This window comes from Montipora foliosa, chromosome 6 (genome assembly GCF_036669935.1).
Source record: "Montipora foliosa isolate CH-2021 chromosome 6, ASM3666993v2, whole genome shotgun sequence".
NCBI lineage: Eukaryota > Metazoa > Cnidaria > Anthozoa > Scleractinia > Acroporidae > Montipora > Montipora foliosa.
This window is the reverse complement of record NC_090874.1, coordinates 28,921,475-28,933,974: the sequence shown is the minus strand read 5'-3', so window position 1 is coordinate 28,933,974 and position 12,500 is coordinate 28,921,475. Positions and strand designations below refer to the sequence as shown.

The following is a 12,500-nucleotide window of genomic DNA, read 5'->3' as shown; positions in this document are numbered from 1 at the left end:
TTTTTGTTTGTTTGTTTGGCTACACGGCCATGCTACGTCAACTATAGTTCTCACACAGTCAATGCTTTTCGTGTTCAGGTGGAAAAGGGTTTGAAAAATGTTTTCTTTCTGCCTTTCCGCTGGTTTCAATCCAGTTTGACATATCATGATAGCTGTGGTCCACACTGGCTGCTTCGCAGTTATTCAAGTCAAGCATCGGAGGGATATAAACTTAAAGCTGAGTGTTTATTTTTCATTTGCTTAGAGCTACTTCTTTCGCTGTATTGCAATTTTTGGCATATCTTTAGAAGCTCTGATAAGGTTACATGATGCCTGGAGGACCTACAGTGTATGACTAGAACAGAAACAAAAGGAGAGCAAAAGAGAACGACAACGACAAAACAGAATACCAGTAATAGCTCATACTTGTTGGAAGAACTTACTCCACAAATTCTTTCCTTGCGCACTAAACCGTTTGTTACTTTTACAGATGCGTTACTAAAAGTGGATGCGTATTTTTAAAAAGTGGTTTAATTGGGTTTTCCTTTGTTCAGGAATGAAACTCGAATTTTTAAATGCGTGCGAACAAATACTTTTTAAATCCGTTGCCCTACTGGTTTTCGATGTGCCTCCACAATGACAAGAAAGTTTTTCCCTTATATTATAAACATGTAATCGAAATGAGTTCGTAAAATTAGGGGGCAATTTCACTAGTTTGTGTTTTCAGAAATTTGTTTAAAGCACCTAAAGGTAATTTAGTGTTCATCTTTTCTTGGTTGCATTTCCGTATTTTGCCGATTCTTGTTCCAAGGCAAGTTGGCGTGTTTCAATAAAGTAAATCAATGTGTGAATGATCTTGTTTTCAGAGATAAAGTGGAATAAAGTACATCGGTAAAACTTTTTTTTGACCTTAAACTGACATAGTTTTCGTTTTCGCTGGTACTCTGCGAGCAGAGTAAATTCGCTGGGTATTGACAGCTCACTCTGAAATTGCCTTTTTCCTCTCCATTCACTCACTGCGGGGTGCTTGTTTTCTTTTAAAACTTGTGCGGTTCAACAAAAAATCAGTACCAAACTGGTGAATTCAAAAGTAAATTTCACTCGAAAAACTGATATCACACTCATTGCGTTGTAATTGATGCGATATCAGTTTTTAGGGTAAAATTTGCCATGGAATTCACTAGTTAGGCAATTAATTTTTCTACAGAAGAAAGCAAAGAAAATTATTTAATTACTGAAGCAGCAACAGGAAGCATCAAAACGCAGACAATAATATTCTAAACTTTCTATTTTCATTAACCCTACAGGCAGTAACATTAAATAACCAGGGAGCTCCGCTTTTAGGCTTGGCTAAATCTATGTATTAATAATATATAGAGATTTGGCTAAACCTAAATGAAGAGCTCCCATGTTGTTAAAATTTACAATAAGTTAACCTGGCTTAAGCTTGCGACCCAATAAAAAAACAGTACCTGATCAGCAGTCAACTTTTTAAAAAAAACAGCTAATGTCAATGAGCTTTAGGCGTGAGCTTGCAATATGGTCATGTGATACTGGTCAGCGGATACCTGGTTTTGACAGGTGTCAATTCACCAGAAAATGGATGTTCAATATCAAAGATGTTCGCACCCAAAAATGCAGGTTGCACCACAGAGTTTCACATTGGCATACTGGCACATGGAGGGGTGGACGTACGGGCGGTCATAGAGTCATATGGTGACCAAAACCAAATCTTCTCGCACAGTTGGGTTAGGGTAGATAAGATTCAGGAAAAGGACCAAAATTGATCCTTGCGAAACACAAAATCTACTTGCTTCCTCTTACAAACAAGTCATGTCTAATTCAATGAACTGTTTTCTATTAGGTACGTGGATATATAATAATAATATATATAGATTTGGCTAAACCTAAATGAAGAGCTCCCATGTTGTTAACATTTACCATAAGTTAACCTGGCTTAAGCCTGCGACCCAATAAAAAACGAGTACCTGGTCAGCAGTCAACTTTTTAAAAAACAACTAACGTCAATGAGCTTTAAGCTTGAGCTCGCAATATGGCCATGTGATACTGGTCAGCGGATACCTGGTTTTGACAGGTGTCAATTCACTATAAAATGGATGTTCATTTTCAAAGATGTTCGCACCCAAAAATGCAGGTTGCACCACAGAGTTTCACATTGGCATACATGGAGGGGTGGACGTATGAGCGGTTGTAGTGTCATATGGTGACCAAAACCAAATCTTCTCGCACAGCTGGGTTACCATATTATTTTCTTACACATAGTGCTCAGTGTGCGTGCCAAGCTTTGCCAATAACAATGCATTTCTATAGCACCAAAATCAAAAGATCCTGAGGCACTTTACACAACAGTTATGTACACTATTTAGCTACTAAGACTTTACAAATTTGGAAAGAAGTTAAAAAAAAAGGAATGATATCTAAAAATTGATAAAAAATTCAATAGGAATAAAAGAAATTTTAAAAAAAGATCATTAAGTATGCATATAAGCCACAGTAAAACTTAGCAATAGTAACTCTCATCACTAAAACTGTTTCCAACTTCCCAAGGCAGCATATTCCATAATTTAGGTACGCAATTTGAGAAAGCTCTAACCCCATAAGTCTTAAGTTTGGAAGGTGATACATTGAGTAAGTTCTTGGAAGACCATCTATAACAGTCAGAAGGGGAGTATTCACTGAGCATCTGTTATATAAATCTGGTTCACATCATGCAAAGCCTTACATGTAAGCAACAAGGTCTTACATGTACATACTGTAACAGTAGACAATAGATTCGTTGAAACCCGATCTCGTGTGATCGCCCTGCTTTTAGAATTCCAAAAGAGCCAGATCAATGTAACAAGTAACCTTAGTCAAAGAGAACCCCGATTAAACTACTCTATTAACGTCGCTACAAAGTTGTGCATTTACTTGTTACATGGTGTCAGAATGCCCGATACGCCAGAGAACCGTCTGGAGGCCAGCAAGCTGAACGAATAACACAGTTAAAGCCTCCTGGAGGATTGGATTTTGACTTTACTGATCTCTCGCACACGCGGAAGAGATGGAGCAAAGAAATCCAACTTTATATGGACCTAGCGATGGAAGGACTGGACGAGAAAGTAAAGGTAAAGATGTTACTTTACATTACTGGGAGCAAGGGTCGAGAAATATATGAAACCCTTCACTTTGAGAAGGCCAGAGATGATCGAACATTGCAAGATGTTATGAACGCTTTTGAGCAACATTGCAATCCGAAAAAGCATGAAACCTTAGAGAGATATAAATTCTTTACAATAATTCAGGAAGGCGAATCGATAGAGAAATTTGTGACGGATTTAAAGTTATTGGCTGCAACATGCAATTTTAGAACGCTTAGCGATTCACTAATTCGCGACAGAATTATTTGCGGAATTCATAATGCGACCCTGCTAAAAGTGGTTGACCTGGATCTAGACAAATGTTTACGTGCATGTCGCACTCTCAATAGGGGGAAATAAAGCGATTGAAGCTGCTGAATCGATAAATGCCGTTCAAAAGCTGAAGCATGAAAGTAAGCCAAAGAAAAAGTACAAGATAAAATACACTTATTGTGGAACAAAACACGAAAGGAAAAAATGTCCGGCCTATGGCAAAGAATGCACCATCTGTCATAAGCTCAATCATCACTCCTCTGTTTGTAAAACCAAGAACTCATGCGTTAATGATGCGAATACAAGATTTTGATCTTCGCGTTTTTCCCAAGCGATCTCTCCAGGGTGATGAACAAATTGTAATCTTTTTCGCAAATGAAAAATAAATATTTCTCACCGTTAAGCCGTTGGATAGGTTTTTAAAAAAAATTTCTTTGGAATTTCAATGCTTAACCTTTCCTGGTTCGCGGCTGTTTTGGTTGCCGATTTTGATCGCTTATGACTACCTTGTTAAACAAAATAATATTTTCATATGAGTTAGCAGTTGACTGCTGACCTTTACGAGCTTCTAAACTCGCGAAATTATGTGGGCATCCACATATTGACATTGAAAGGGAATTAAATTTTCTCAATCTCGTTGTTCGTAGCCGTGATGCCAAGATGCCTGTTTGATTTGTTTTTTGGTTTTATTTTTGGAAATGGATTTTTTTCACACTAGTTCTGCTTTTTGCTTGAAGTATTTTTTTTCAAAATGCAGTCCAAAATTGGGGTGTGTATTATACACGGGCGCATATTATACACGGGTAAAGACAGTATGGATGACATTCGCAAACACACGGAAGAAGATCATGAACTGCAAGAACTTATCAAAGTTATCTTGACCAGATGGCCTGAAGATAAATCTCAAGTCTCTAATCCAGCACTCCCATTTTACAATGTGTGTGATGAACTGACCGTTCAGAATGGTGTGATTTTTCGAGGCGAAAGAGTGTTAGTACCTAAGTCTCTTCGCAGGGATATGCAACAGTGTATTCATGCCTTGGTATTGATGGATGTCAGCGGCGAGCCAGAGTGTGTTTGTACTGACCAAGAATGAGCAGTGAGGTCAAAGATTATGTACAGCAGTGTGACGTGTGTCGGTCCACAGATTCAATGCAGCAGAAAGAAACACTACAGCCCCACGACGTGCCATGACGACCATGGGCCAAGGTAGCTGTAGATCTGTTCCATCTCAATGGTCAGCAATACCTGCTCATTGTTGATTACTTTTCAGGGTTCTGGGAGGTAGAACCCTTACAATCAACCTTGTCAAGCGATGAAGATGCACTTTGCACGGTACGGCATCCCAGACATGGTTGTCTCAGATAATGGCCCACAATTTGCTGCGCAGGAGTTTCAGCGCTTCAGCAAAACCTGGCAGTTTCAGCTAAACACAACATCTCCTCTGTACCCTAAGAATACTGACTGGTAAAGCAGAGAATGCAGTTAAGGCAGCCAAGCAATTGCTAAAAAAGTAAAGAAGGACAAGGCAGATGCCTATCTAGCTTTACTTGCCTACAGAAACACCCCAACACAAGGCTTGGATACCAGTCCTGCTCAAAGGCTTATGAGCCGTAGAACGAAAACCTTGTTACCAACAACTGCCAACCTGTTACGTCCACAGATAACTAAAGATCAGCATCAGAAGCTCCTGTTTAACAAAGAACGTCAGGCAAAGTACTACAACCGAGGAGCTTGGACACTTGCAATGCTTAATCCCGGTGATACAGTCAGAATGTATCATGGATCCAACAAGACCAAAGATCAAGGATTACACAAGGCCTCCATCAGGTCCCAAGTCGGCACACGGTCTTATGAAGTTGTTACCGAGGATGGAAGAAAAAGTATGTTCTGCCGAAATTGAGCTAATCTAAGAAAGTCTACAGAGCAGTTTTCCCCCAGCAGTCCTCTTCGCTAGCAAATGGAACGTGTTCTGTTCCCATGCAACAGAAAAGCAGCAACAAAGCTATTACACCAGCCAAGCCTACAGCCTGTAGTTCTCCTGCCCAAACATCTAGAGATGGTCCTCTGCCATTGGATCCAATCAGCAGCAGCTCTGCCCAATCCCAGTTTGTGATGACCAGATCGGGCAGACAAGTCAAACGCCCTAGCCACCTCAAGGATATGGTTTGAAGGCGAATGATAAAAAACCAGACCGTCAGAGATTCAATTATTTGATTTTTTTAGTAGTATTTTGCTCGGTAACAAGAAACATTTGATTTTTACATTATTTATTATGGAATAAGGCTTCATCAACTGGACAGACCTACAGGTATATACGTATAGTTTTTTTTTATTACTCGGAATACCTGAAAGGTATCCGAGTTATATTCTGGGATGAATTTAGTTTCCTGTGCAGCAAATGGACAATAGAATTAGGAGCCGGTGATTTCATTGGCTAAAAGCAATGTACTTCACCCCTCCGAGCAATACATTTGACCTCCCTCTGGGACAAAACAACTGCAACAATAAAAAATAAACACAGACGAGAAGGAGTAGATTTCAGATAGCGAGAGACTTGAAACAGCCTCACGTCTAACAGAATTAGATGAAAATCGGAATTTATAACGTGCAGAGGAGCAACTAAATGATGGGTTCTACGTTGGGGCTTCAGCGTGACTCGTTTAATTTCGTTTGCTGATTCAAAGCCCATGTTCCACGATATAGCAAATGACGCAATGCAGTGCAGCTAAACGTGAATATGCTGGATTCAGCCCTCTAGAAATGTTATGAACAAGATATTTACTATAATCCTGCCTGTTGACAACATGACTAAATCGCCAGTACAGAACTTCCAGCAGCGGTATGTTATAAATGGCCGAGATTTCTTAGTCTCTTTCTGCCTCAGCTGTTCTCTGTACCAACATCATCCGCCGATGTCTATTTTTTTCTTTGTATTGTTAGTTTCTTGATCTTCATGTTAGTTACCTAGAGCTGGAGGTCAACGGCCGCATTATTCACAACACCCTTAATTTGGAACCTTCGCAGATGAATACCGTTTTTCACTTACCCATATTAATTACAATTGAAACCAGTTTATCTGATGTCAGCTACATACTAGATCCCGCAAAGATAGACCTAACGCCCACGTAATTTCCATTCAAACAACCAGTTCCAAGACATACTACCCCTATAGCTATGTCACCTGTTGAATTTATTTGCAATTGTAAACATTAAGCGATTTTCACCAGTACATTATCTGCGTTGTTATGAAAGAGCAACTGGCTGCAGAAACATTTACTTGTTTTGTTTCGTACTTGGCAAATTAAAACATAGGCGCTCGAGAGGCACATGTGACTACTCGAGAGATGTGCAAGGGGAAAAGTAGAATACTCTGTCATGTGAATAGGGGTGGCTGAATTGTGGGAATTGATTCACCACAGCTTCCATATCTATAGTTTTTCGACCATTGAAAAATTTACGTGCGATAGGTCATTTTCACTGTCACGCAACAAGAAAAATTAATTCGAAACGTTCGATGAAAAAGGCCAATAACTTGGAATATTGCGGGAAACAAATTTAGACACCACCTCCAATTCTCAGATCTGTGCGGCACATCGTTTCTGAGCTCTTTGTCGAAGCGTTGAAATCACACAAGTTATTTTTACTTGTGTAGGTGGATCAAAGTGGACTTTACTTTGCCTTGAAAGCACTTACTTTTCGCTCCTGAGATAAAATGTATGAACACATCTCCTAATGTACTAGTACTTGAAAGGCCCAAACTGCTTAGATTCATAGGGGGGATAGATATTTGTTTCAATCAAATACAGTGGAAGCCCGCCTAACGGCCATACATTCTCTTACAGAAAACCCTCGTTAATGCGGTCACCCATTAATACAGCCAACGGCCACAATTTTAAATCCCAAACAGTAGAGTCCTCTATAATTTCATCCCGTTAACTCGGCCACTCACGCCAAACGCCTGTGAAATGTTAATTTCATTGACCTTCGTTAGTTACCGCTGTAATCGAACAGCCGATTTACTTTACAAAGTACTGTCAGCAACACTCCTCCCTGTTTTCATTACAAACATGATCTTGACACTACTGTAAAATCCAGTAAGGCAAATCGCGAAGGGATTAAGGACGGTGCCTACTATTGTTATTGCGCATACGTTTTGCGCATCTCCAGATACTCGGATTTCCTATCGCCGATGCTTACTAATACAGGGATATTTTTGCAGGGTTTAAAACTATCCGGAGAAAGTAGATCTTAGTAAGTACTCTTGGTATTCAAAAAGAAAATTGGGGGGTAACCATGCATTTTTGAGAGAGAATTAAGTTTCAATTTAAGAAAGAACGCCATACAATGCTTTGTATTTTACAGCTTTTTACAGATATTATTCATGAATTATCTTTGAAAAATGCGTGGTTACGCCCAATTTTCTTTTTGAATTTCAATAACACTAATCTTGTTAAGATCTACATTTCCTGCATAATCACACACCGGCCCAAAAATATCTTTAATTAGTAGGCACCGTCCTTAAGTCCTTGTGCTTTTGTCAAAAACACGATTGATACTCAAGTCTTTCCGGTAATTACGGCGGCTTCCGTTTTTTAGAAGCATAGTAAGCTGGGCCTGTTCTTGTTTTGATTTTAGGCTCAGAACGTACAGTACACTTAACAATTTTAAGCGTTTTACCTACTGTGCGAAGTTTCAAGTATTTTATACAATTACTGTACGTACATTCCTGTTGTTTATTAAAGAGAGTTTTTCTGGAAGTGCAAATGCGATATTTGTCATTAAGGCCCTTTAGCCATGAATTTCACCCTACCCCCGGTAATACGGCCACCCCGTTAATACGGCCAATTTTTTTTGGCCCGTTGATGACCGTATTAACGGGGTTCCACTGTAGCTTGGTATCATGGTGTCACCATGATAAACCTCACCTCAAAACCGTATTCTTCACAGATCATCATCTGCGAACACGGGGCACCCGAACATTTCGTTCGTCCTCACGAACTATCGGCAATTCATCGTACTGTTTGCACAGTCCGAACTTTGGCACTCTTCGTATGCGGATTGGCTCCGAAGTGTATTCTATTGTTACATACTCATTTTCGGAAAAACTAACACGATGGCAATAGTGACTACGCGCCATGCGCAGTAGTCACAAAAACTACCTCGTCCAAAATGTATCACCCTACTTCTTGCCACTTGGTATTCCGAGTAAACGCTTTAAAAAAGCGTCTTGTTTTTGTTTTAGAAAAGAGAAAGGATGTAACAATAGGCAATAGATTCGTTGAAACCCGATCTCATCTGCTTTTAGAATTCCAAAAGAGCCACATCAATGTGACCTTAGTCTAAGAGAATTCCCGATTAAACTACTCTATTTACGTCGCTACAAAGTTGTGCTTTTACTTGTAACACATACTAGAATATAAAGAATATAATAATAATTTTATTAATGAGTTTAGTAGTGTAGCTAAATTACACGCATCATCCCAAAAATAAGATATATACCGTAGTTATTCAGTTATAAGGCGCACGGTTTTTTCAAGAAAAATCTGTCTTTGGGTGGCAAGTTAGTACTAAAATTTGACTGTTTATGATGCAAATGTATCAGTAAGTTTTGCAACTGAGTTTTAAATCAGGTGATTGATGTTTTCATAGGACAAAATCGATCATTGAATATTTATTATTAAGGTAGGAAGTTCAAATAAATGTGAATGCATTGTATGTTTATCATTACAGTTGTGAACTTTTAGCTTTTGTTTTTACGTTTATCATTAAATACGTGACTTTCCACTTTTGTTTGTCCTCTCCACAGATTAGGAGCACCCCAACTCTGAAAATATTTTACAAGAAGCCCCAAACGAAACCGGAATACAGCACATGTGGCCACCCACATTTCCCAAGGTTGCAGACATAATTTGCTGAGCGATCGCTATGGATTCAAAGGCCTATATGTTGCTAGTTGGAAACAAGGCATTTAAGCTCATCAGAAACCTCTTCGGCCAAGCTAACCTCAAATCAGAGGAAACTAACCCCGGATATGATTATCAAGAAAGTAAAAGATCACCTGTTGCCCAAACCAAATCAGAGGAAACTACCCTGGCTATGATTATCAAGAAAGTGAAAGGTCTCCTGTCACCCAAACCAAATCACATTTTTTGCAAGAAACCGAATTCTGTGACTGTGTTTGGAAACCCAGTCAGTCAGTCAGTCACAGAATTTATAGTAGAACTGCGAAAAAGGAGCAAACATTAAATAATATTTACAAATTTGGACAAGATGCTCAGAGATAAATTTAGTTAATTGACTTAAGGACATACAAACACAGAAGCGATTCTTCGAAATTAATGAAGACAAATTAACCAGGGAGAAAGTGGAGCAGATTGCATTGGCCATGGAAAATGCTAACAAAAACGTAAAGCTCCTCAACCTTGAACTGGCTCAAGAAGAAGTCGCCTGCTGGGTTTGCTTGGTGAGAACAAATCCCTCCCTGAAAGAGCCTCTTCCCATATCTTCGGGTGGGCCATAATGCTTCAAGCATATAACTACACTCTTAAATACAAATCAGGCAAGAGTAGTAGGCTGCCACTGGCTAATGCACCAAAAAACACACCGGTCCCTGAAGACATTGTGCACCTCATGATCAGTAGCACGCTTGTCACACGCAAATGAAAAAATCATGGATTTGCTTAAATCGTTTAAGAATTTCTCAGTGCACAAAGATCAGATCTAATTGAGACTTTCCAAAATTGTTACACATGTGTTAAAGATGATTTTAAACAAAGATTCTTTGAAAAAATTCAATCTGAGCCAAATTGTAAAGTCAGCGACAAAAACATGGCGTCACGCATAACTCGCGTCGGCTTCAATATTCACTATTCAAGTGGGAAACAAAATCCTGAAAATTGTTGCTAAATTAAATCTTTCTTAAAATCAACGAAAGTGTTCACCATATGATGTGTCACGCTTTAAAGCTTGGGAGAGACAGATCATTTTGAATTCATTGTGCGAGTCTTAATTCCTGAGTAACAGAACAATCACTTTCCTTCCCTATTTTTTGTGTTTTTATTGAAACATTGTCGACATTTGAAATCTTTTCTGCATTCTAAACAATTGGCAAGCCGTGTGATCTGCTAAATTTCCCAATCGATCGAATCCACTAAAGGCCGATGAAAATATTAGCAATAAGTTTTGTTCAAAACAAATGGTCAACAATTTTGATCCTGAGGAAGGTAAGTGATCGAATTTCAAGAAAGAACAAGCGTGACGCTCTGGCCATTTTGACGGCTTCCTTTACTTCCAAATCATCCTAAAGTCTACAGAATCAAGCATTGTTTGATTTCCTTATTAGGAAGTAAAATATTGCATCAGGTGAGGAAATGAGCAGGAAACTCCATGAGCACATGCCACATGTTTCAAGCACGCAGTCGAGTACTGTGTTGTTCGCAAGCACAAGGCCGTGAAACTGAATGCAAAGATTATGGATTCTGGAGTTTCTAGGATTCAGATGTGGCAAGAACAAAAGAAGAAGGAAAGACAAAAGAAAAGAAGAGCACATTATGAGAAAAACCGAGAGAAAAATTATTGAAAAAGTCATGGAAGCCAGAAAGAAAAGTTGAGAAGCCAGTGGCGGTACGTTCCTATCAAAGACTCCACAAAGATACGTCAGCATGAACGAGACCAGTAGAAGATACATGTAGCTTCAAAAAATAAAGGGAAACTTGAGAAACAGAGAAAGATGGCTAGAGAATGTAGTAAGCGATACAGTCAAAAAAAAAAAAACACCAAAATGCACAGGTTCAAGCGGAAGCCGCACCGATCAACGTTACTGGTACGCCGTTCCAAAACTGGATGGCCAAGAAACATGGAATTGAAGGAGCTAAGAAGAGTCTCCCAGATGCCCTGGAGAAGAAAGCAGAAATAGTGGCAGCTATATCAGAAAGTCCATGGACAAGGAAAGTGCTCGAGAAACACGGACTAATGAAAACACCAGAAGAGGAGAAAGAAGTGATTGCACTGAAAGCGCTTGCTAGCGATCTCACCCAAGGCCTTAAAGTCGTCAAAAATTACAAGTAAACAAAGGAAGAGCTGCATTTGTAGCGGCAAAATCACTTTCTTTCGGTCAAAGTGAAAACACTTTCAAAGCTCATAGACTTGGATAGAAGAAGCATCAAGTCGGGAATTGACAAACACAAAATGATCTTAAAAGGTGAAGAGCCAAGCTGGCTTGCAACCAAATGAAAAACCAGGCAGGATGCAGTCACTGAAGAAACCAAAGAGCTTGTTTATGATTATTGGAAAATGGTAGCAAGTAGAACGACAGTAAACAAGAAAGACTTGATTAGAAAATGCGTTGGAGTGAAAACATGGGTTGCACATCCGAAACACATGCTTGAAAAAACCCACACGGAAGGCAACTTAGAGTTTGCATCAATGCACCTAGAGATCTTTAAAGATATCTCAGCGAAAATTTGAAAACCTGAAGCCTTATTTTGTTAGGGCGGCAAGCGAACGAGATAGGCAGACTTGCATGTGTCCCCAACACGTTGAACTTCAAATTGCCTTCAAAGACTGCATGAAGTTCAGGAAGTAAGTGATTGATGAAATTAGAGAAGCTAATCAAGCAGTTACAGAAGTGTATACCTCAGTTGGAAATATTATTGAACAAACGCTTTGCCCCAACCCTGAAGATCAAGACTATCATAAATTGAAATGCTTGAAAAGGCAGTGCAAAGACTGTGGAGTTCACAACTTGGTTTTGTTGCTAGACGAGAAAGGTGTTGGCAATCACAAAGTGAAACGGAAGCGTTACGACTATGTGTCGACTGGAAAACTTACCACTGATGGAAATCGCCCTTGTTGAGAAGTGCACAGGATCGAAGGAACTGTTCGATTATTTTATTCAGCTGTTAGGACAGTTTCCTTACCATTCCTTTCTTGCTAAATGGCAAAGGGAACAGCTATGTACACGTACATTCTCTTCTTGAAAACCTTCCTCTTGATCAAGCCGTGTGCATCCATGACTATTCTGAGGAAGAGGAACCAACAATTTGTGAAGAGCATTTGTTTGTGATCTCTGATGACGTCACCCAGGATCATGACTCTGTCCTTCAC

At 39.4% G+C, this 12,500-nt stretch overlaps 1 protein-coding gene and 1 pseudogene across 4 annotated transcripts in view; one reads left to right on the top strand and one right to left on the bottom strand.

Moving 5' to 3' along the window:
• LOC138007091 (delta-1-pyrroline-5-carboxylate synthase-like) overlaps positions 1–12,500 on the bottom strand; it is a 209,368-nt gene that overhangs the window by 170,882 nt on the left and 25,986 nt on the right. The window lies entirely within an intron of this gene.
• The window catches only part of LOC138008566 (uncharacterized), a 4,156-nt pseudogene continuing 976 nt past the window's right edge, over positions 9,321–12,500 (top strand).